The following is a 25,552-nucleotide window of genomic DNA, read 5'->3' on the forward strand; positions in this document are numbered from 1 at the left end:
CCCAGTTGGAGCCAGACCTGATGTCAGCAGTCCACCATCCCACAGGAATCCCCCCTCAAGTGCAGGTGCTGTCAGTGCTCCATTTCCTTGCAAGTGGCTCTCTTCAAACAACTGTGGCCATGGCATCAGGGATTTCCCAGCCTATGTTTTCCAACGTATTGTCCAGAGTGTTGTCTGCCCTTCTGAAACACATGCGGAGCTACATCGTTTTCCCTCAGGTGGAGGATTTGCCTACAGTGAAAGGTGATTTCTATGCCTAGGGACATATCCCCAACATCATAGGTGCCATTGATGGGACCCATGTGGCTTTGGTCCCCCACCACAGGAGTGAACAGGTGTACAGAAACTGGAAGAGTTATCATTCTATGAATGTACAGATGGTATGTTTGGCAGACCAGTACATCTCCCATGTGAATGCCATGTTCCCTGGCTCAGTGCATGACGCCTACATCCTGCGGAATAGCAGCATCCCTTATGTGATGGGTCAACTCCAGAGGCACCATGTGTGGCTCTTAGGTGAGCACCTGGAAGCAAGTCATTGGGAATGGTTGTCTGGGTCTGGGGTTATCCCTACAGGTTAGTGTGTGTCTAACAGTTGTCCCTCGCCATTTGCAGGTGACTCTGGTTACCCCAACCTGTCATGGCTACTGACCCCAGTGAGGAATCCCAGGACAAGGGCAGAGGAACGCTACAATGAGGCCCATGGGCGAACTAGGAGGGTGATCGAGCGGACCTTCGGCCTCCTGAAGGCCAGGTTCCGGTGCCTCCATATGACAGGTGGATCCCTATTCTACTCACCAAAGAAGGTGTGCCAGATCATTGTGGCCTGCTGTATGCTTCCCAATTTGGCTTTGCGACACCAGGTGCCTTTTCTGCAGGAGGATGGTCCAGATGGCGGTGTTGTGGCAGCTGTGGAGCATGTGGACAGTGATGAGGAGGAAGCAGAGGAAGAAGACATGCACAACAGGGACTCAGTGATCCTGCAATATTTCCAGTGAGACACAGGTAGGAATCCAAACCTGCCTACTACATGTACTTTGACACTACTACCTCTCTCCTGTCTGTCGTTTTCACCCAGTGTATGGTCACTGAGTTGTCACTTTCCCTTACGATTTCACAGATGTGGGTCCCACTGTGTGACATCTGCTTAGATTCCTCATGGACTTGAGCTGTGTGACATAGGTATGTTGACTTTACTATTTAAAAAACATTTTAGCACTGTAATTGCTAATACACTATTTCGAAATCACAGACTGACTCCAGATCGTTTTGTGCTTTAGGTGTGTTTATTTAAATGCTCAATATTGGAGGGGGTAGTGAAATGGTGAGGGGTAATGGCGGAGGAGTGTCCATGGCAGAGTCCAGTCTATTAGTCTCACAGATGCATTGCCCATATGGGCATAGGAAGTGGAGCTGGGGCAGTTTAATTATGGACAGGGTGACAAAGTGGGACAGTAGGATGGCAATCAGGGTGGTCTCATTTTTTGGCGGGGGTCTTGGCATTGTGCTCTGTCTTTGTCCTGGATCTCAGGGACCGTTTGCGGGGTGGTTCTCCCTCTGCAGGGGGTGTGGTGTTGGTGTGGTGGTCCTGTGGTGGGGCGTCCTGTCCACTAGCGTCGACGGAGGTGGTGGGCAGTTCATCGTCCATGCTAGTGTCAGGGGCCCCTTGTAGTGCCACAGTGTCCCTCCTGTTGTTGAGTACTTCCTTCAGCACCCCTACGATGGTGCAAAGGGTGGAGCTGATGGTTCTGAGTTCCTCCCTGAAGCCCATATACCGTTCCTCCTGCATGCGCTGGGTCTCCTGAAACTTGGCCAGTACTGTTTCCATTGTCTCCTGGGAGTGGTGGTAGGCTCCAATGATGGAGGAGAGGGCCTTTTGGAGAGCGGGTTCCCTTGGCCTGTCCGCCCCCTGTCGCACAGCAGCCCTCCCAGTTCCCCTGTGTTCCTGGGCCTCCGTCCCCTGGACTGTGTGCCCACTACCACTGCCCCCAGGTCCCTGTTGTTGTTGGGGTGGTGGGTTATCCTGGGTTCCCTGTAGTGGTGGACACACTGCTGATTGAAGTGTCCTGGGGACGGAGGTATGGGCCCGCTGGGTGGGTGCTGTGCTGGTGTTTCCAGAGGGGGGAAGGTCTGTGGTGGCCTGTGCCTGTGTGAGGGGAACCGACTGTCCAGAGGTCCCCGATGGTCCGGGCTGGTCATTTAGATCCAGTTGGACAGAGCTGCTGTCATCACTGTGGGCCTCTTCTGTTGGTGGTGTGGACATGTGTGGACCCTCCTGTCCGGTGACGTTGGGTAGGGGTCCTGCAGGGGTATAAAAGGATGTTTATTAAATCTGTGTGTGTAATGGTGTGCAATGGGTGGGTGACCGTGTACCCCAGTGCTAGCATTCCTGTGTGGGAGCTTGTGTGATGATGGTTTAGGGGGGTGTATGGGTATGTGCAGTGGGCATGCTTTGGTGATGGGCGTCCATGCTTTGTTGTTGCATGCAGGGCTTGGTGTTGGGATGTGTGGTTTGTGATGTTGGGACATATGTGAGGAGTTGGGGTGCTGGGGGTGGGGGTGAGGGTGAGGGTGGGGGTATGTGATAGCATACAGGTAGGGTGGGGGATGTCATAATAAAGCTTTGACTTACCAGAGTCCATTCCTCCACCTACTCCTGCGAGGCCCTCAGGATGCAGAATTGGCAAGACCTGCTCCTTCCATGTTGTTAGTTGTGGGTGATGAGGTGGGGGTCCGCCGCCAGTCCGCTGAACCGCCAGGTGGTGTCTTGATACCACGGAACGCACCTTCCCCCGTAGGTCGTTCCACCTCTTCCTGATGTCCTCCCGATTTCTTGGGTGCTGTCCCACTGCGTTGACCCTGTCCACTATTCTTCGCCATAGTTCCATTTTCCTAGCTAGGGAGGTGTGCTGCACCTGTGATCCGAATAGCTGTGGCTCTACCCGGACGATTTCCTCCACCATGACCCTGAGCTCCTCCTCTGAGAACCTGGGGTGTCTTTGCCGTGCCATGGAGTGGTGTAGATGATGTGTGGGGTGGAGTGTGTGGTGATAAGTGTGGTGATATGTAGTGGTGTGTTGTGTGAGGTGCGTGGAAGTTGTGTGGGTGATGGTATTGTGTGCCTGTGGATGCTGCTGTTCTTGCTGGTGGTGTCTCTCTCTGGCCTTCTTTCAGAATTATTTGTCGTGGGGGTTTGTGGGTGATGTGGGTGTGTGTTTTATATTGTATTGGGTGTGTGGGAGTGGTGTGTGTATGTGTATCAGGTGTGTGTATTTGGAATTGTCCAATGTGGCTGTGTTTTGTAAGAGTGTGTGTATTTTGAGCCCAGCAGTGTGTACCGCCAATGGAATACCGCGGATGAAAGACCGCCGCTTGGATTCATGTGTCGTGATAGTGTGGGCGTATTTCTGTTGGCGTGACGGTGGAGGTTTTGTTTTCGCCAGTTTATCACTGACCTTTGGTGTGGCGGAATTGTGTGGGTGTCTGACTTTTAGCGGATTGCGAGATGTGGGTCATAATAGCTGTGTCGGATTTCCGCGGCGTTGTGTTGGCAGTCTTCTGCACGGCGGTAAGCAGCTTTTACCGCCAATGTTGTAATGACCGCCTATATTTGATTAGATTTATGTAGTTACAATAATGTGTAATATATATGTATCTGATTTGGTGGTTTAGGGAAAATGATGAAATACACCTGTATGGACACATTTTGAATTTGAGAGTAATGTGACTTTTTGTGTAGGTGTCTATTAGCATGAAGGCAGTTTTGACCAAAATGGTGACTGTAAATAAAATATAGAGGTGTCTTTCTTTAAATGTCATAAACTACCACACTATCCACATATGGATTGGACATAATTGTACTATTGCTTGCAAGTATTTTTTTAAAATACACAAGTCCAGAGCTCCAGTTCAGATAGTAACAGGTAAAACAGTCACTTAGACATTCGGTTCCAGCGACGACGGGGTTGATTTTCATTGTGGTCCAATAGCAGCAGCAAAGGTAGGACTTGTATGATCGGGTTCATGGTGGCAAGGAAAGTGAAAAGTGGAAAAATTGTACATTTTGACCTTTAATGCCTTTGATTCCGCCAACTCAGGCATGGGGGGTTTGCACACCAGAGTTGCAATGGCAGAAAGGCACATCTTGATTGGCCTGGCGATAAAACTGCCTGTTGTCCCGCAGCCAGCGGCTTTTGCCTATGGCATAATTGACATAAGTGAAAAAAATGATGGCAGTAGCAGCGGTTCCTCAACGGACTTTTATCTATGGGCCTGCCAGCATCTAAAAAGAGTGAACGGACCGCCTAGTCAGCGGACGGATTATCCACTGGAAAAATAATAGCAGGACTGATTCTGCCAAGATGTAAATCAGACCATTAGTGACTTTTTGTCCTTCACCCTGACATGGATTGTGATTATTATTTGAGTGGGTCTTCCAACCTTCTCAACTGATAACTCAATTTCTTACAGGAGGTCTCGTATTTAGACACAATAATGCCAATTTCCATAATGGCGAGCTATGATAAATCTGTAGCACTAGTTTGACTGTAACACCAGATTAGGCCCAGAAACAGTAAAGCTTCTGCATCAACTGAGCAAAAAAGCATCTAAATACAAAAAAACATTGACACCACCAACAACCCCATCCATATCACTCTCCATTTATAAGTCAGGCTTAGATGAATCTTCTGGACTCGAAGCCTGAAGCTCAGGAAAACATTCTGGGACCTCATATTCCACGGAAATATTTTTTTTAACTTTTCCTTGTGAAAGTTAACCAGCAAGACTGCATGTGCATGGTCATAGCCAAATTACTAGAAGTCATCTAATCAGGGCCAAACTTAAACTTATTTCCAGCAACTGTCTGCCTTTTGAATCCTTCAAGGCCACAACACATTTTGCTCCTGTTAGCAGCTCCCCCCCACACCCTTAGCCCACCAATCTGAGAGAAGGCACTTCAGGAGAAAGTGTAGACCTGTCCCCGAGGCTTCAAAGGTCTTTAAGAAGTCCCATTATCTTTTTCTTGGTTTCACCCTTTGCCTCTGTGTCATCTCAGGAGGGGGATGGGAGACATTTTCACTCCACTACCAAGACTGGACCTAAATCTTGTCCTCTAGGTGGCACAAAATGGATGTGCTTTACGGCTCCCTATCCTCCACGAAGGCTCCTTCTGCTCCAGCTTGTATCCCAGGAACATCTGAACCAGGTTGAGTGGCTCCTCCATTTAGGAGAAATAAGGCTAGTTCAGCCCTTATGAATTGGCTAAGACATTACCCACGTTACTCATATAATTACTTTATAACATAAAAAAGCTAGACTTTCCATTCGGCCCTTGACATCTGTAAACTTTCAATCTTTTCCTGCCCCTACTGAGGCTGGTTTTTATTTAGACCCATGCAGATGCCCCGAAAAGATAACTGACTATGTTTAGTGAACCCACAAAATACTTTATTTATATATGTAATAGTCCTGAGGAAATACAGGAACTATCTCCACACCACGGGGAAACACATTTTTATTAATACAAGACATTGCCCTTCTGCCTCAACATGCCCTTCTCATTCTTGGGTCATCACCAAGACTTATAAATTGTCGTTGCCTTTCTGTGGCTGCAGAAGTCCACTGCTACCTTCCTTGGACAATTGCCTACAGAGAGCTTCTCTGAATGAGTTAGTAGCATCCAGCCTGCCCCTCGGAGGCATTTATCTGATCTATCTGATAGCTGCATACAATCCTCTCACAGACCTCAAAGATAATACAGTTCATTTGGCCCATTCCGGATTCTGGACTTGCAAAAGCTATTAGGCAGACTGAGAGCACTTTTGCATAAATGATGTATTGATGGCTTGGGGATTCCAGAAGCTTCAGCCATTTCACACATATTTCATTCTAGTGTAAACCCTGCCAAGTGTCATATGCACATCCTGCAGCTCTAACTATCAGAACAATGGAATCCATTGCTTGAAAAGCAGATAATTTCTGTCTTGGTCCAGCTATTTCCCAAAATTACCTTCCAGTGCTGGATTCAAACTCCTAATCTTCTGAACTAGTGGCCCTTCCACCTGCCATCATCACAAATCACAGCGATGTAAGACTCAAGTTTAGATGCTAGACTAAATGAGTAGATCTTCATTGGCACATTGTAGAACAGATCATATTCTCCCACATAAGTGTGCTGGAGGTGAAAGTAATATTTCTGCTCCTGAAAGCCTTTCTTCTAGTGGTCAGGTTCAGAGTGGTGATTGGTGTTTATGGACAACACCAAAGCCATTATCTACTTAGATACTACTCAGGCAGCAGAACATTTGGAATGCCCATCACACAAAGCATGCTTTTGCTCGTCTCACACATTACAAATGTCAAATGCCAGAAAGTAGGCAGCCCAACCAGGAATCTCCACTGTCCCCAGGAGTTGGAAAATTATCAAGAAGAATGCAACTTCATCTTCGACTGTTGCACTTTCATGATCCTCAAGAATTCCGAGTGCAAGCGGTGATCCACCTTGAGGGTTCAGCCTAATGTTCAACTGCGGGCCCTTGACTATGAACCCTCTTGAAAATGAAAGTACTATCATTCCTGAGGCCCCTACATGGCCTGTCCCATACTGGCTCTCACACTTTGTGTATGGTGTTCCTAGGTAGCAGTGGAGAGACCTGTTTCCCACAGAGCAACAGAGATCCCTGCTCCCATGGCTGCCATAAGTAAATGTGAATACCCGAGTTCTGAGGTACTAATCTTTGGCAACATGTACCTGGCTTCAGATAAGCTGATGTCTTAATGGTTGCCAGGAAGTCCTTCAATACAGCATAATTCCAGAAAAGAAGTGGCTGAAGATCTGTCTTTAGTCTTTCCCAAAAAGTGCTAAGTGTGAGAAAACAGGCCCCACCCCCCCTACCTACCTTGCATGAATCCCTGAGTCAGCACTGCCGCCTCCCAATACCTCAGGAATTCCTGCAGTAGAAAGAGAGAAAGGATTAGAGCAGAAGGAACTTAGAGACAAATCACACTAAAAATGGACTACCATATTTACAAACAGCAGGGCGGAGCTTCCAACTACAAGGACCAATCCCATAGGAGTGAAGGAGGGAAAAAGATTGCCACAGCTGCACAGGAAGGAAGCCAGGAGATCAGGAAAGGAGAGGATCAAGGAAGCGAGATGTGAGTTGGAAAGAGCCTGTCTGAAGTTTGCATCCAGGAGGAAACCGCCAGCCTAGATGAAGCGTCTGAATGGTGGAGCAAAGAGTGATATTCACCCCTGGAGGATGCTGGAGAGCTGCTGCAACACAGGAGAGTTGTGGCGTAGTGGGTGAGTCTTGAAGGGAAGGGAGCATGTATGTTTGAGGGTCGGGGATCACAGTGCAGGGTGGTGTCACAAAAGTTATTTTTTTTCTTTTGTAGTTTACTATATCACACTGATTATCAAGGAGCGTGGCATCTTTGACCCTGTCAGCAGGGTAATCACTGGCACCCAGTAAGGGTTAACTGGTCATGGGCTGGCAACCCTGTAACTCACTAACAGGCGAAAAGTGAAAAGGCGGGATTGGAGAGTAACATAAAAGGAACTTTGCCAAGAGGGCTTTTCGGAAGCTCAGTAATTGCGTGTTGGTTTCTTTTTTCTTATGACTGGCAAAATCCTATTCCATAAAAGGACCCTACTCAACCCACACACAAACACATATATATATATATATATATATATATATATATATATATATATATATATATATGTTCGATGGCATGTGTAGCTGCAGATACACATGCTGTGCACTGTTCCTGCCATCTAGTGTTGGGCTCGGAGTGTTACAAGTTGTTTTTCTTCAAAGAAGTCTTTTCTAGTCACGGGACCAAGTGACTCCTGCCTTTCGGCTCCATTGCGCATGGGCGTCGACTCCATCTTAGATTGTTTTCTTTCCGGCCATCGGGTTCGGACGTGTTCCTCTTCGCTCCTTATTTCGAATCGGGAAAGTTAGCTAAGTATCGAAAATTCATCGGTATTGTTCTCGTTTGGTACCAGTTTAGTTTTAGGGTATCGGCACCGACATCAAGACCGCTTCGGCGGCCCATCGGGGCATCCCACTCTTCCTCGAGGCCGGGTCGGCCCGACCACACCCGTCGTCCAAGTCTAATGGACCGGACCCCCTTCAGTTTCTGTCCTAAGTGTCACGCAAAGTATCCTTATACAGACCAGCACTGGGTCTGTAACCTGTGTTTGTCACCCGAACACAGAGAGGATACTTGCGAAGCTTGCCGAGCGTTTCGATCGAAGAAAACCTTGAGAGATGGGCGCGCAAGAAGACTACAAATGGCGTTGAAGCCGAAACAAGATCTTGACGTCGAGGACGAAGGAAGAATTTCCATCCAAGAAACGGACTCGGATTAATCCGAAGGTGAACGACCCTCAACGGTGCAATAAATTGTGAGTAAACCTGCCCCGTCCTAGTGTTGATAGACCGCCAGACACACTCCTCGCTTCAATGGTGGAACCCTGTAAATTTAAACAAAGGGCGGCCTTTTCAAGACCCAGTGCCTCATGCCATTATTACAACAGACGCTTCCATGGTTGGGCGGGGAGGACACCTCAACAATCACAGCATACAAGGTCAATGGGACAATCGGCAAAAACGACTTCACATAAATCACTTGGAACTGCTAGCGGTGTTTCTAGCATTAAAAACGTTTCAACCACTGCTAGCCCACAAACACATTCTTGTCAAGACAGACAATATGACAACAATGTATTATCTAAACAAACAGGGGGGGGGACACTCGTCACAGCTGTGTCTCTTAACACAAAAAATTTGGCATTGGGCAATTCCCAACAATATTCGTTTGATAGCACAATACATACCAGGCATTCAAAAACTTTAGCCGACAATCTCAGTCGAGATCAACAGCAAACTCACAAATGGGAAATACATCCCCAGATTCTACAGGATCACTTCTACCGCTGGGGGACACCAAACATAGATCTATTTGCAACAAAAGAAAACGCAAAATGCCAAAACTTCGCGTCCAGTATCCACACCCTCAGTCTAAGGGCAATGCTCTATGGATCAGCTGGTCAGGGATATTTGCTTACGCTTTTCCCCCTCTCCCGCTCATTCCTTATCTGGTCAACAAACTGAGTCAAAACAAACTCAAACTAATACCTATTGCACCAACGTGGGCTCGCCAACCGTGGTACACCACACTGTTGGACTTGTCAGTAGTACCCCACATCAAATTGCCAAACAGACCAGATCTGTTGACACAACACAAACAACAGATCAGACACCCGGATCCAGCATCGCTCAACCTAGCAATCTGGCTCCTGAGGTCTTAGAATTCGGATATTTAAACCTTACAAAAGAGTGTTTGGAGGTCATTAGACAAGCAAGAAAACCCACAACAAGACATTGTTACACGAACAAATGGAAAAGATTTGTTTGCTACTGCCAGGCTAATCAAATTTTGCCACTAGACGCCTCTACACAAAACACTGTAAGTTATTTACTACACTTACAAAAGTCAAATCTAGCTTTTTCTTCCATTAAAATCCATCTCACTGCAATATCTGCTTATCTGCAGATGAAACATACAAAATCGCTTTTTAGAATCCCAGTTATTAAAGCCTTTATGGAAGAACTAAAAAGAATCACACCACCAGTACCTTTGTGGGATCTTAATATTGTATAAACACCACTCATGGGCCCACCATTTGAACCCATGCATTCTTGTCAAATCCAATTTCTAACTTGGAAAGTAGTCCTTCTAATAGCCATCACATCACTTCGAAGAGTTAGTGAAATACAGGCATTTACTATTCAGGAACCCTTTATACAAATACATAAACATAAAGTGGTTCTCCGTACAAATCCAAACATTTTAACAAAAGTCATATCACAATTCCATCTAAACCAAACTGTGGAACTCCCAGTATTCTTTCCACAACCAGACTCAGTAGCTGAAAGGGCATTGCATACATTAGACATAAAAAGAGCGCTAATGTATTACATTGACAGAACGAAACAATTTCGTAAAACTAAACAATTGTTTGTAGCTTTCCAAAAACCTCATGCAGGTAACTCTATATCCAAACAGGGCATTGCCAGATGGATAGTTAAATGCATTCAGACCTGTTACCTTAAAGCTGAAAGAGAATTACCCATTACACCAAGGGCACACTCCACTAGAAAGAAAGGCGCCACAATGGCTTTTCTTGGTAATATGCAAATGTCAGAAATTTGTAAGGCAGCCACTTGGTCTATGCCTCATACATTTACTAAGCATTACTGTGTAGATTTGTTAGCAGCACAACACGCCACAGTAGGACAGGCTGTACTAAGAACATTCTTTCAGACAACTTCAACTCCTACAGGCTAACCACCACTTTTGGGGAGATTACTGCTTTGTAGTCTATGCACAGCATGTGTATCTGCAGCTACACATGCCATCGAACGGAAAATGTCACTTACCCAGTGTACATCTGTTCGTGGCATGTTGCGCTGCAGATTCACATGCGCCCTCCCACCTCCCCGGAAGCCTGTAGCCATCTTAGTTGAATTGAAATTGTATATATGTAAATATTTTTTACTTTAGTACTCTACGTACATACACATTTACTCCATTGCATGGGCACCTCTAGTATCCTTACTTTAACAACTCCTACCTCACCCTCTGCGGGGAAAACAATCTAAGATGGAGTCGACGCTCATGCGCAATGGAGCCGGAAGGGAGGAGTCACTCAGTCCTGTGACTCGAAAAGACTTCTTTGAAGAAAAACAACTTGTAACACTCCGAGCCCAACACTAGATGGCAGGAACAGTGCACAGCATGTGAATCTGCAGCGCAACATGCCACGAACAGATGTACACTGGATTTACAACCTATTTTTCGGCTGCCCAACCTGCCTCTGGTGGCTTTGGAAGACAGATAGGAGGGTTAATGATTTTATTGAACAATAGGCTAGAATGTGACCACTCCATGATAAAGTTTAATTCCTATGATCTGCTGGGTGTCCAACTCATATTCCGACCTGGATTCAGGATGATAGTTCTGAATGCTTATGCAAGATCCGTTCTCCGTGGGTCAGAATCAATTGTTCTCACCCAGCTGACGGATTATATAGAGCTTCTGGACCCTTCAGATCTTCTGATTATAGCAGGTGATTTTAATTGTTCTTTTGTGTTGGACAACACCATCAGTAATCTGACTACTGAGGAGGACGAATTGGGGTATTCCCCAATCTAAGGAAACTGCGTTTTTGCCCGCTTCCCGTGTTGCATCTCAGTTGTCTTCCCTTTGTCTGAAATATGGCCTGAGAGAATGTAACGGCCGCACTATATCTGACTCAGAGCGAGCCATCACTTTCAAGCGAGGGCTTTCCTTTAGTACTATTGATTATATTCTGGTGGACATTAGGCTATGGTCAAGTTCACTGGACATGGAAATCTTACCTCGCTTGGATAGCGATCATAATCCTCTGTGCCTTGTACTGACCAACCATGCATTTTTAAGAGTCCGGCACAACGACCACTAACGTCCTACTCCCTTATCTGAATCATAGACGTTCTCGGGTCTGCTGGCCAAAGGTGGAATCCAACCCGTATTTGATTGGGGAAATATATTCATCATTTTTAAAACTCTTTGCAGAGTATGAGGAACAAGAAGCCTCTGATATTCCCATTATGGCTATCCACAATAAATTGGTGGATTCCCTACAGGGTATCTTCTATAGGGAAATCCCTTCCAAACCGAGACCTGCTGACACCCCTCGTAGGGATTGGTATAATCAGGATTGTGTGCGAGCAAGATCTAATTTAAACGAGGCTGTAAAAAACTCTACCCAAGTGGCTATTAAAGAGGCCCGACGTAGGTATGTTAATGCCCTGAAACAAGCAAAAAAAGACTGGGATAATGAGATATGGCAGAAGCTGCTTGCAGCAGTCAAATACAAAGATGATAGTTCCTTTTGGTGGCTGTTGACCTCTAGATCGAAAAGGGGCAATGATGACATTGGCATGTACATCCCGAAAGATGGGTGTCCTATTTTTCTGGAATTTATGCTCTGCCTGCATCACAATCTCTGGAGGACCCTGGATATGATGAGTGTTGGGCTGTTAACAAGACCTCAACTGAGAGCATTGTTTTTACCTTAGCCGAAACAACAGCTGCAATTAATTATTTGAGGCCAGCCAAAGCCCCTGGTCCAGATAAGATCCCAGGGGACTTGTTTAAATCAGAACCAAAGATATGGGCATGGTACATCAATTTATTGTCTAATGCCATAGCAGCTGGTAGCCCTATTCCAGATTCCTGGCGTGGCGCTGAAATAATACCGATTCATAAAAAGGGTGATGTAGGTTCACCTGTAAACTAACGACCAATCAGCCTAATTGATATCCTTCAGAAGACGTTTGCTAAGCAAGTCTTAGATAGGCTTACCGATTGGATCCAAGACAACCAAATTTTATCCCCCTTACAGGCCGGTTTTCGGCCAAAAACTAACACCATGGACCAAGTCTTCAGGCTGTCATTACTATTTTGGAAGTATGTCACCCTATCTAAGCAAAAACTTTATGTTGCTTTCGTAGATCTAAGATCTGCATTCGATTTTGTCCCAAGAGAGAAACTATGGGGAGTATTAAATAAAACCGGTATCCCAGGAAATTTAGTGCATTTAATTCAAAGATTACATGAAAAAACATTTGCACAAGTCAGATGGGGTAAGCAGGGGGAACTCACCGACAAAATAGATATTAGGAGAGGAGTACGCCAGGGTTGTGTTCTTGCCCCAACACTATTTACATTGTTTATCAACGAGGTGGTGCAAGTCGTTACCAACTGCCAAAATGATGCTCCATCCTTGAACAACCATAAAATTCCAATTTTGCTATTTGCTGATGACTCCCTCCTGATCTCCAGAACTCCTATGGGTCTCCAGGTACTTGTGGATAAGTTTAGTTTGTTTTGTGGTGACTATGGACTTGAACTCAACCATAGCAAAACTAAACTTATGACCCTGGGTTGTGGCCCCACTAAGAGATACTAAATTTTTTATAATGGTACCCCCCTAGGTATGGTAAGCTCCATAGATTATTTGGGGGTGAGAATTAGCAACAATCTGCATTGGGGGGCCCAAATCGATAAAAGTTTAGCTATTCTGGCACAGAGATCTGGGGCCATTTTACGCTTTCACAAGTCTACCTCTGAGAGAGTGATTACTCCAACTATTAAAATTTACCGAGCAAAGGCACAGAGAGCTGCGGTCTACGGGTCTGAAATTTGGGGGTCCTCGAACACTGGCAAGCTTGCAGTGGGGGAAAACAACTTTGTAAGATCAATTTTGGCCTGTCCTCGCAGTACCCCACTGCTGCCTATGTTCTGGGACCTTGGCCTTTCACGCATCTCTGATGTAATTGCCCTACGACCATTGCTTTTCTGGGTCCGTGTATGGACCACCCCAGAGCTATCCACATACAAGGAGTCTATTCAAGACATTCTAGATAGACCAAATGTACTTACCATTCCCTGGTTTAACCACATCTCAAAATGGTTTCACAGATTGGGTCTTAGTGAGTTTTGGAGTCATCCAGAAAGTATAAGGAAGGATCAGAAGAATCATTTGAAAACTGTTTACTGGATATATGTCAGGGAAAACTACCTGCTGTGCTCAACACACGGCAGATTGACTTCACAATTTTTTTATTTCAAATGGTACCCGTATCTGGAACCATTTATGGATACAATTCTTGACCCACTAAGTAAGAGTCTATATATTCAGTTCAGATATGGTTGTCTGCCTCATAAATCCTATGGCAGTACACAGAGTGCGACCCCAAGTCCTGATATTTGTCCGAGTTGTAATCACATTTTAGAATCTATTGTACATTTTATGTTTATATGCCCTGCTTATTTGATTACGCGACGGAAGTGGTTACGACCTGTGTGCAGGAACATGGGGGTAAGACATTGTATTGTTGCCTTAAGGATCAAGATGAGGGAAACTTCTCTCCCTCTAGCTTGTGCGGTTAGCAAGTATATTGTAGCTGCTTGGCATATACGTACTAATTTTCTGGGGAAAAAATGATGATGAGGACCAAATTTAAAAAATAAAAAAATAAAAGTGTTTTAGTTGCTAAATTTTAACTAAACACCTAGACTGAAATAAAACCCCATGTTTATTTTAAATGTAAGGTATTAGGGGGTTAGGTGCTTTTTCTAAGGAAAATAATTTTATGTGTTTTAAGGCTGAAATATATGTTTTTATGTTATTCTTATCCTTTTTTAACTTAATTTCTATTTCCTTTTTCATTCAATTGTTGGTTGTTTTGCTTTTATGGTTGAAAGTAACCGAATAAAGCTATGTGTTGATGATGATGAAGTGACATTTTCCATATACATACATATATATATATATATATATATATATATATATATCAATAAAACGTACAACAAGTGTGGTGATTTATAAAACAGATGGAAACCTTTCTCCTGTTCTCACACTTACCACTATTTCTCTTTGTTTGAGAATCCGGGGTGATACCATCTGGACAGAAGACCCTGAAAAACCAGAAGGAAGACTAGTACCAGTGGATCTATCATCAACATCCTTACAATTGATGTCTCATCATACCAATACAGAGGTGTGGAATTGAATAAATATCTACTTGTCCGTGGGACACTTTGCTTTACCAATCTGCTTGTCCTGTAGAGAAATCCACTTGTCCCTTTGGTGCCACGTAGTGCAGTGCCAAATTATGGCAGCAATCTCATTTTATAGGAGCTCTAATAAAAGCCTCTCCGATTATGCCAGGGCTTATAATATAGTAGGGTTTGAATACTAGCAATTCCCTTATTTTGCCACCTTTCTGCAGATCTACTTACTGAGGCTAGAAGTAGCAGTAAGCAATACTTCCAGGGTTGGAATGCCCTTTTGTGTCTGTACAAACCTACTAACTCAAATTTGTAGTGGTTTTCACCAGCTCTTCGCTAATCCTGTCCCATACTTAGAAAGGTTGGAAATTTACTCCTGAAAAGGGCAGAAGTAAAACTTCTTCCACAGTTGGGGAAAAAAGTGGTTGGAGGGAAAGTGAGCATGTAAACGCTCAACAGATTTTCACATAAGCAAATCTACACATGCATATTTGCTCATACTCAAGCGCACTTACCAAATATTTTCTAGGAGTATGATTTCCTGGCCTATTTCTGTAAATTCCTGTGAATTCATGAAAGCCGCATTTCTGCACTAATGCAAGGACATATATCATAGGTGCTTTTTTGTGACTTTCTTTAAGAATTGGGTCCCTAACTAGGTCTGGCACGAATCAGGACCTTTTGTTTTTATGAAATTCTGTCCCTATCTGTCGACTCCCTTCACTGTGAGTGACAGCATTCTGCTCCTTCGCGACGAGCATATAAGCACACAAAGTTGTTTTGCTCAGTGCCTGGGACTACTGTGGCAATGTGTGCTTTTTGATACCAACAAATATTTTTGCTTTTTGCCAATGTTTGTTATAATGGTGACAGTTCCCACAACAAAGTTTTACAAAAAACCATGCCAAAACAAGACATGCACTGACAGAAACAAAAGGCTGACAACCAATATTAGATCTATTGGTTTTGTCAATGCTTATTTATTTTCATGTTTCCCATAATCTTGTTGAAACTGGTTACACTGATTTTCCATTATGAATATTTTTTTAGAAATACTAGCATACATAAACAGATTTGACTAAATTTCACATGAGTCTGTATAGGAAAACATTTTATTCCTAGGGCAGGCGGACAGGTTGGGGCAATACCTAGGCCATCAGGCGACCTCCAAGTCACCTGTCAGGCTGCTAACCCCTTGGGTACCACTTCCTATGATGACATTAAAAGGAGTATCCTAGAATGGTTGGGGTGGATAAAGAACCCTACTGTGTCAGACTACACCAAATCAGAGAAGGGTCACAGGAAACACCCCAAGTCTTGTACTACCGCATCAGAGACATGACAGATCGGTGGCTCAAACCTCTCGCCGCTTCAAAGTAGGATGTCCTGGAGAAGATATATCTGGAACAATATCTTACCTCTCTCCACCTCACCGATACAGAAGTGGGTCTGACAACATGCCCATTTGACCCTTAAGAAAGCAGTAGAGATAGCAAGTGCTTTAAGTAGGGCTCAGGAGTTACAGAGAGGACCGGAGGAACCCCATTGGAGACATCCAGGAGCTGGGGACTGTCAGACCTCACAGAACCCTTCTGGTCAAGAAACCTGAGAATGTGACAATGATACTGGTGCAAGCACCACAACCCCCACTTCAGGACCGCAATGCTTCCAGTGTGGCAGCTATGGACACATTGCCTGGTTCTGCCCAGAGAAGCAAGAACCAAAGGAAATAGGAATGGTTCGTACTTTGTATTGCACTCCTTCCACAGAGAAACCACCCTGCTTCCACAGAGAAACCACCCTATCATTAACACCTTTCCGTCAATGGAGAACCCATAACCGCTATGGTGAGTATGGGGTGTCTTCAGAGTGAAATGCATCCCCAGGTCCTTCCAGGGGGTTTAACCCCTACCACCGGGTCTGTAAACATCCAATGTGTGCGTGGGGAGAGCAAGAGATACCCTGTGACAGAAGTTCAAATCCAACATCGCACTTACCCCGTAGTGCCCCTCAAAGTTGGTTTCATACCAAAACTGTCAGAACCGTTGATAATGGGGAATGACTACCCCTATCTAGAAACCCTGGTTCAGAAGTCATAAAAGGAGGCGCATGGTGGGGAACTGCACCCTTTTCCCAGGCTGAAGACCATGATGGGCCCCTGTCCAAAACATGAAAAAGCAGAAGGCAAGGGCGGGAGGAAAGGAAAGCGCCTCGAACCGTACTACCGAAATGCACAGATGAGGTCATCTGGAGATGGATGGGAACTTCCAAGCCGCCTAACGAGAAGATCTCACGTTTTGAGAAGCCTGTATTGTTGCTACTGAACAGGAAACCCCCAACCATGTAGATCCCCAGTTTTCTCCTCAGGGAGTGCTGTTGTACAGAAAGGGAGAGGAAAGACGGCCCCAGCAGCTATTGGTAGCTGCTCCTTTTCAGGGAAAAGTCTTGTTTCTAGCACACAATCATCTCCGTGGGGGCGGGGGTGTCACTTCAGTACAGAGAAAACCAAAAAAGGCATTCTAGATATGTTTATTGACCAGAGATCTGCCAACATGTGAAAAAGTACTGTAGAGAGTGCCCCATATGTCAAAAGAACAGTTGTTATCATCCCAGTAAAGTCCACCTCATGTCCTTAGCCATCATAGAAGAACCCTTTACGAGAGTAGGCATGTACATCATAGGACCTATTTTTCTCTCATGCAATGGTTGTCGGTATGTTTTGGTTCTTGTGGACTATGCCGCTCGTTTTCCAGAGGCAGTGGTGTTATGACAACCCAACACGACCCACATAGCCAAGGCCATGATTAACATGTTTTCATGGGTGCGGGTTCCCGAAAGGGATCCTAACAGACCAAAAGAACCCCATTTGTGTCTAGCCTTATGAGGCAGGTATGCCAACAACTGGGGATCAAGCAAATCCAATCCATACTGCGGCTTATCACCCGCAAATGGATGGGCTTGTCGAGCATTACAATGCAATGTTGAAAAGTACCCTAAAGAAACTACTAGATCTTGAAACAAGGAGATGGGAGGATGCGTTGCCCCTTGCCCTATTTGCAATCGGATGAAAAGTCAAAAAAAGTACAGGGTTTTCTCCCTTTGAGCTTCTCTATGATTGACAGCCACTGACTTTACTGGACATGGCCAGGGAAGAGTGGGAAAAAGAGACAGACAGGGCTAAACCCCTGCTTGAGTATATTACCAACCTTAAAGTCCACTTGGGGCAAAAAGAAGTATAGTCAAATCCAAAATGGAACATGTCCAACTATCCCAAAAACCCAGTGCAACAAAAAAATGAAGGAAAGTTCTTTCAATGTCGGGTATCACTTACTACTAATGATGGCTTTATCTGACCATACATTCTTAGGACAATGGCAGGGCCCCTATGTGGTCACAGAAAAAGTAACCCCAGTTACCTATAGTGTTGAAATAGATTTGAATAACAAGACAAACCAAACCTACCATGTAAATGTCCTGATGAAATGGGAAGGCCCTATACCTGTTATAGGTTGGACTGCCCAGAGATGAAATCTGTTTATTTCTCTGAAGACGCCGACCTACCTCATACACTGAAGCAGGGTTTAACCCAGCGGCTCCATTCCCTTCAGGGTTTTTTTCCATGTTGCTGGGTAAAACCACCCTGTTGGAACATTCCAATTATACCCCAACAAGGAAAATAGTGTGGTTAAGTCCATAACACATACCGGAAGCTTGGAGAGACACCACTGAACAAGAAGTTAGGCATCCATCAACTAATGAAATTCCCCAATTGTACTGGTACCAAAACCCAATGGGTCAGTGAGATTTTGCATAGATGTCAGAGAAGCAAATAAAATATCACAGTTCGACACGTATCCACTCCCTTCAGAAAGAGGACAGGAAGAAAAACGGCCTTCTCGACCCCAAGGGGTTTGTATCATTTTACGGTATTACCTTTTGAGCTCCATGGAGCACCAGCAACCTTCCAACGCCTGATAAACTTGATAATGAAGCCCCGCGAACAATATTCTGCGGCCTAAATAGACAACATCATAATATATAGTTCATCATGGGAACAATACATAGAAGGTTTACACGTCATCATACAAACCCTCAGGGCAAGTGGGTTGAAGATCAAACCTGCGAAAAACCACTTGGTGGCAGGAAAAGTAAAATACCTGGGGTTCCTTCTGGGAGAAGGCCTTATACTACCACAAGCTGAGGAGAAACAAGAGGGGTCTCTGTGCCTTTTTAGGGCTTCTTGGCTACTATAGATGATTTTTTCCCTGCTTCCCTCAGCTTGCAGCCCCTTTGACCGATCTACTGAAGAAATCCACGAAAACAGAGCTAGAGTTAGAACATCCCTCTCCTAAAGTCCTGAAGTCCTTCCTTACTCTAAAACAGGTCATCCTCTCTAAACAAATTTAATCAGCCCTGATTATACTAGGCCCTTGGTTTTACAGACAGATGCATCGGAGGTGGGTATAGGGGCTGTCCTGTCCCAGGCTGACAAAAAAGGAGTGGAATGTCCTTTGGTGTATATCAGTAGGAAACTGTTCCCCAGAAAGAAGAACTATGCAGTGGTAAAGAAAGAAGCATGACCCATAAAATGGGCCATTGAAACCCTGAAATATTACCTGGAAGGTCAGGAATTCACCCTCTTTATGGTTCATGCCCCTTGGAGTGGATGGCCAGCTACAAAGACAATAACAAAGTGCTTTGAAGGTTCTTATCCTTACAGCCATTCTTTTTCCAGACCCTACATAGGAAAGGAACTGAGCAGGCTAATGAGACTGTTTGTCTCGGTATCCGCAGGAAGGATTTCTTACTATTAAGAAAGTAAGGGAAAAGGAATGCGAGAAAATGGGCCCGAATCACCCTACCTTGCATGAATACCTGAGTCCGCATTGTCGGCTCGTGATACCTCAGGAATTGCTGTAGTAGAAACAGAGAAAGGATTAAAGTAGGAAGAACACAGGGAAAAATAACACTAAGCACGGAATACCATATTTTTAAATAGCAGGGAGGAGCTTCTGACGACTAGGGTCAATCCTGCGAGAGTGAAGGAAGAGAAAAGAATGCCACAGCTGCACAGGAAGGAAGTGAGGAGATCGGGAAAGGAGAGGATCAAGGAAGCGAGACACAAGTTGGAAGGAGCCCGTTCGAAGCTGACATGCAGGACAAACTGCCAGCCTGGAGAAAGCTCCCAACGCATGGAGCGAAGAGTGGCACACATCCCCGGAGGATGCTGGAGAGCCACAGGTGAGTCTTGAAGGTGAGGGAGCGTGTATGTTTGGGAATTGGGAAGGTCACAGTGTGGGGTGGTGTCACAACTTTTTTGTTTTTTTGTTTACTATATCACGCTAATTAACAAGGGTTTGACTTAGCAATAACAGGCCGGCTCTTGCGTTTCAAGGAGCGTGGCGTCTCTGACCCTGTTAAAAGGGTAATCCCTGACATCTGGAGAGGTTAACTGGATGCAGGTCGGAACCCTTGTGACCCACTAACAGGGGAAAGGTGAGAAGGTGCAAGGGGAGAGTAACATAAAAGGAACTTAGCCCAGAGAGTTATTCCAAAACTCATTATTTGCATGTTGGGATTTTTCTTTTAGCCTTTTATGGGATTTCTGGGACTGCAAGGGCACCCTCAAGGGATCCCCTGCGGTCCCTGTTTATTTATTTATTTTTATCATTTTTTTTATTTAAAAAAATTAATGAAAAGCTATTACGGGCTACCTGGCATTACAGGGGAAGCCTTATGGCTTCTCCTGCAGTGCTATTGCTTCATCAAGCACTGAGCTGCTTTGACAGCAGCTTCCTGCTTGCTGAAGCATTTCATCCCTGTACCCTGCACCTGTATATGTGTGTTTGTGTATATATATATATTTATTTATATTTACATATATACCAATAAAAAGCACAATGGGTGTGGTGATGGATAAAACGGATGGAGACATTTTCCTGTTCTCATACTTACCGATATTTCTCTTTCTTTGAGATTTGAGGATCTGGGGTGGTTCCATCTAGACTGAAGGCCCTGAAAAGCCAGAAGGAAGACAATTACCAGTAGATCCATCATCAACAATAACACCAACAAATACCACCATTCTGAATCCCATCCAGCCTCCATGTTTACCTATCCGCCCAACCCTTCCACTCCCAGGTACTAGCTCAGTAGACAATGTCATGGTGTGATTTAAGCATTTGCATTGACACTTCCAAGACCCATCAGGAAGCTAACATGACTACAGGAATAGCCAAAGTGGCAATGAGATTGTCTTGTGACCTCTGACACTTGTATATATGTATGTACGTGGTATTTGTATAGCACAACCTAGTCAAAGGCAACAGAGGGCTGTACAAGGTCAAAGGCAAGGATATGGTCAACAAGTGATTTTGAGAGGTAGCTGTTTGTGGACTATTACTACTTTTTAGTGTTCTTTAAAGAGCTGGCTCTCAAACACTTTCCTGAATTATAGCAGGGTTGAAGCAGTCTTGATGGGCACTGGGAGTTTTCCAGATCCTTTGTACATATATGGAAAATACATGTTTATTTTGTTCTTTTTACACCTGATTGTCTCCAGTCTGATGGTGTTCTGGCTATGAGTGTGCGTGGAGCCACCGTAAATAATGAGCATGTTAGCCAGATAAGTAGTGGTGCAGGCTGATATAGCTCTGTCAATGATGCCACTGATTTTGAAGATGGTTCTGGAGGGCAAATGGAGCCAGTGGAGTTCCCTCATGATGCAGCTCTTCCCTCTAGCCACTTTGGATTGTGGTTTGTGACCAACAAGTTTGATGCACAAACCCTTTAAGCCTAGGGGCTCCTCCTGCAACTTAAATCTCCCTACTTGGAAGACCATAAATTTTGTCCAGTTTATTAATGAACTTTGGGCATGTAGCTCCTCTGATTTCTAACCCGTACATTAGGAGTACATCCAAGATGTAACTTTATTTGAACAAGGATGTTTTTTCTCCCTACATCTTAGGTCAAGTAAGGCCCTGACAACCCCTGATACAAGTCTTACACCTTTAGATAGAAACAGAGCTTTGTGTTCCAAGGACCAACTTTTCATGAACACCATTGTTAGGTGGCTTATATCATTCATCTACTACTGCTATACTGTTGGGAAATCTGAGGACACTCTACCAGAGCCGGGATGGTGTTCATGGAATTCTCCAAACCTATAATGACCAGAAAAATATGTAGATTGAAAAGGTGGTCTGACACACATGTATTTGGCAACATTCATTTTTTAAACCATCCCTACCACCACCCCAAAAACAAAAAATACCCGACCCCCACCCCCCCCTAAAACTAAGAAAATGCCCTCCCCTACCCCTGCACTTTAAACCACCCCATCCCCAAAAACTTAAAATACCCGACCTCCCCACCCCTGCCCCTAAAACTAAAAATACCCCGCCCGCCCCTAAAACAGCCCCAGTTTCAGCCCCACTTACCTGATCACGTCGACCTCCAAAGCCGACTCCCTTCTTCTGTGCCTTAACCACGCATGTGCGTGGTTTAGCACATGTGTGGTTAAAGCACCGAACAAGGAAGTCGTGGTTAACAAAAGCGTTATTCCGGGAGTCTTGGTTCAGGCTGCTTCCCCTATGAAACCTGCTTGCTTAAACGTATGCTGCCAGATTTATGTCCCATACAACTCCCTCCCTGTGTAATAACAATATACTGTTGAACCTTCCCATAGGTTAAGAATTGAATAGAGTTAGACTGTACTAGTTGGATAAAGCTACTGTGAGAAAACATGGATATGGGTGGCAGCTCTCAAGTATCCCAGTTGGTATGCACTGGCATTCCCAGTAAAGGATGGAGTACAGCCAGCTGACACTGCAGCTGGGCAGTTGTTTCTGCATCCAGGAAATATGATCTGACAGGTTTCCACAAAGTAGCATCACCAACAAAAATGCCCGCCATATGGAAACAAGACTGCAGTAGAGCTGATAGCTAGAGGAGCACAAATGGAGATTCATTTAGGCCCTGAGATAGTGTGAAGTTACTGAATAGTCTGAATCTGCTGACTACTCAAGCGCAAGGTGTAGAAATCAGCTTACTAGGAGGATAGCTGCGGGAGGCACCGACCAAAATTGACAGGCTAGATAAACTAATAGGATGGTGGTATAAGGAAATTTGGTGGGTAAGTAAGGGGGGAAAGTTCTCAATCCCATTTGGACTATGATGCAGAATGAAATTGTCTTTTCCTATTTTTCTCTTATAGGTGAGCAAATCACCATAATGATCAAGTTATGGTGCCCACGTGGAGTACGATGGTGACTGGCATGCCTTCCAAAGTAGCACTTTCAAATGTGAAAAACCCAAAGTGCAATTTGCGATCTACTTCATGCGTAATAATGAGGTAGTACAAATAGTGATTCGATATTTTGTGACCCAAACTATAAATACTTAGGTTAGTTTCCAGAATACTAATGCATTTGGTAGACGTCGGTGAGCAAACTGTGCCCATTTTATGAAATATATTTAGTACATTCCAATTAAGAAATCACGAATCATCCGTATTCACAATTTATGATTTCCTATATGGAATATTAGTATATGAGGCCCAAAAGGTTGCTGGAGGCCTGCCCCACCATGACACATATGTGAGTCAGACATCCCCTCCAAATTCTGCAGGAGTCCATGAATTTGACAAAAGGTTTTCATAAAGCTGGTAGAGCAAAGCCTCAATTAGTCCCAACAAGACAGAAAATAGAGCCAATGGTTAGGAAGAGAAAACACTTTTGATGAGCCTCAGTATATAGTACAACCCAGGAAGACACCAGAAGGGTCTCAAGAGATAAGACATTCCAAAAATATGCTGTTCTGTTTTTACTGTGGTAACTCGGAAATCAACCAGGATGCCTCTCCAGGGTACACAACCTTAATGTTTTTGCAGAAATATCGTTAAACACAAATATCTTCTTAAATATTGTGATGTCAAGGATAACCATGGAACTGAATATTGCAGGTGCGTGTATCATTATTTTAAGTGTTTAGTATTGTTTTTGTAATACAGATGGGCATAAAATGTTTAATTATTTTGTTATGTTTTATGGCTTTTTGTTATGTTATTACTTTATTAATTATGTGTACATATTATGAATACATTTTTTTTTTTTGCTACGTTAATATATTTGAAGTTTTTTTATTTATAAGTATGCATTTATTGCCGGTTTGTTGGGCCTGTGGTAATTTTTTTTTATTATATACTATAATTGTTAATAAACATTATATTTATTTTATACATTCTAATTGGATTTGATTATTAATTGTGTCAATTATTTTATTAATAGATTATATAACCTTGTAAGTGGTGACATCGGGCAATGGCCGACGCCCACACTACTTCCCCACTGCATTTGCCGGCCATTGGCAGACACTGGGGAGGCACTAAAAGGATTCTTTGGTGCTTGCACCAGAGAATTCCTCTACTTTTAAAAAAGGCTGGATGCGAAGCAGGATAGCTTCAGCCCAGCTCCCTTCAGGAATGGACTAAACCAAGGTGAATGGGAGCCCTTGCAGGGGAACTCCCACTGATCCAGGTTTAAGCTGTTCCTGTTGCAGGCACTAGGCCCTGCCACTTAAGTGGGGCAGCATGTTTATCGCCACAGGTAGAGTAAAACTGGGTGGAAGGATTTCTATGGATTCCCGCTGATTCCAGACATTTGCATCACAAAAATGTAAGGAAATATGTGATTTTAGGCAAAGCTTGAGATTTACAAGGTACTGCAGGTAAGAAAACCTTGTGGGATCCACGTAAGACACCCCACCCTGGAATCCCCTGGGTGTGCACTTTTCAAAAATATCTGTGGTTTGAAGGTTTACATAGGTGTTGGTCAAGCATATCCCAAAATATGACAGCTACCCCTACTGTTGATCTCTCCAAGTAGGAGTTTAAGGCCTTTTGTGTCATGGTCTCTAGGCCCACCCACATGGGAGAAATGTGGGAACTCAGGGTGGTAGGAAATGTGTGGCTTCTCGCAGATTCTAGAAGTTGTCCTCCCAGAATTCTGAGGAACATGTGCGCTTTTTGTTAAAGTTTGAGGTTTGCAAGAGCTTCTGGGTAATAAATCCATGAGAGAGCTACGCAAGTCACCCTGGTTTCCCAGAGGTGTATAATTTTTAAAAAAGTTGTAGGTAAGCTAGGGCCCATAATCCAAAGTTTTCCACTTTGCAAAAAAAGGTTTGTTTTCAGTTGAAAAATGAGATGTGTCTATGTTGCGTTTTAGGCCCTATCCTATCATGGGCATTATGCCTACCCACTCAAGTGAGGTAGAATTGTTATTGGGAGACTTGAGGAAATGCTTAGTGGTAAGAAATTTCTGTCTCCTTGCAGATTCCAGAGGTTTTACTTACAGAAATGTGAGGAAAATGTGTGTATTAGTCAGAGATTGAGGTTTTCAAGGACTTTTGTGTACAAATACCCAGTGAGAGTGACACAAGTCATGCTCCCCTGGAATCCCTTGGTTACCTAGTTTTAAAAAATGAGCAGGTTTGCTATGTTTCCTTTGTTGCCGGCTGAGCTACGGCCCATAATCCACAGCAACCTCCATTGTAAAAAAAGGAAAAAGGTCAGTTTTCAGTGCAAATATGTGATGTGTCCATGTTGTGTTTTGGTCCTTTTCATGTTGCAGACACAAGGCATACACACGCAAGTGAGTTAGCATTTTTATTGGGGGACTTGGACGAAAGCTCAGTGGTAGGAAATTTGTGGGAGTTTTTTCTCACAGAAATGTGAGGAACATATGTGTTTCAGTCAAGGTTTGATGCTTGCAAGAGTATCTGAGTAAAATTACATGCTGATAGCCACACAAGTCAGGCACTCATGGGCTCCTCTGGTTATCTAGTTTTCAAATATGTTGAGGTTTGCTAAATTTCTTTGGTTTCCAGCTGAGCTACGGCCCCAAATCCACAGCTACCCATG

The 25,552-nt window shown here is 44.2% G+C and overlaps 1 long non-coding RNA gene across 1 annotated transcript; it reads left to right on the top strand.

Annotated features, from left to right (window-relative positions):
- Window positions 1–19,508: 19,508 nt before the first annotated feature.
- LOC138286740 (uncharacterized) lies at window positions 19,509–23,822 on the top strand. Its single transcript, XR_011202042.1, has 3 exons — window positions 19,509–19,875; window positions 20,611–20,775; window positions 22,850–23,822. It is a non-coding gene; the product is annotated as an uncharacterized lncRNA (long non-coding RNA).
- The last annotated feature ends 1,730 nt before the right edge of the window (window positions 23,823–25,552 follow it).

The sequence above is a fragment of the Pleurodeles waltl genome, chromosome 3_2 (assembly GCF_031143425.1).
Source record: "Pleurodeles waltl isolate 20211129_DDA chromosome 3_2, aPleWal1.hap1.20221129, whole genome shotgun sequence".
Lineage (NCBI taxonomy): Eukaryota > Metazoa > Chordata > Amphibia > Caudata > Salamandridae > Pleurodeles > Pleurodeles waltl.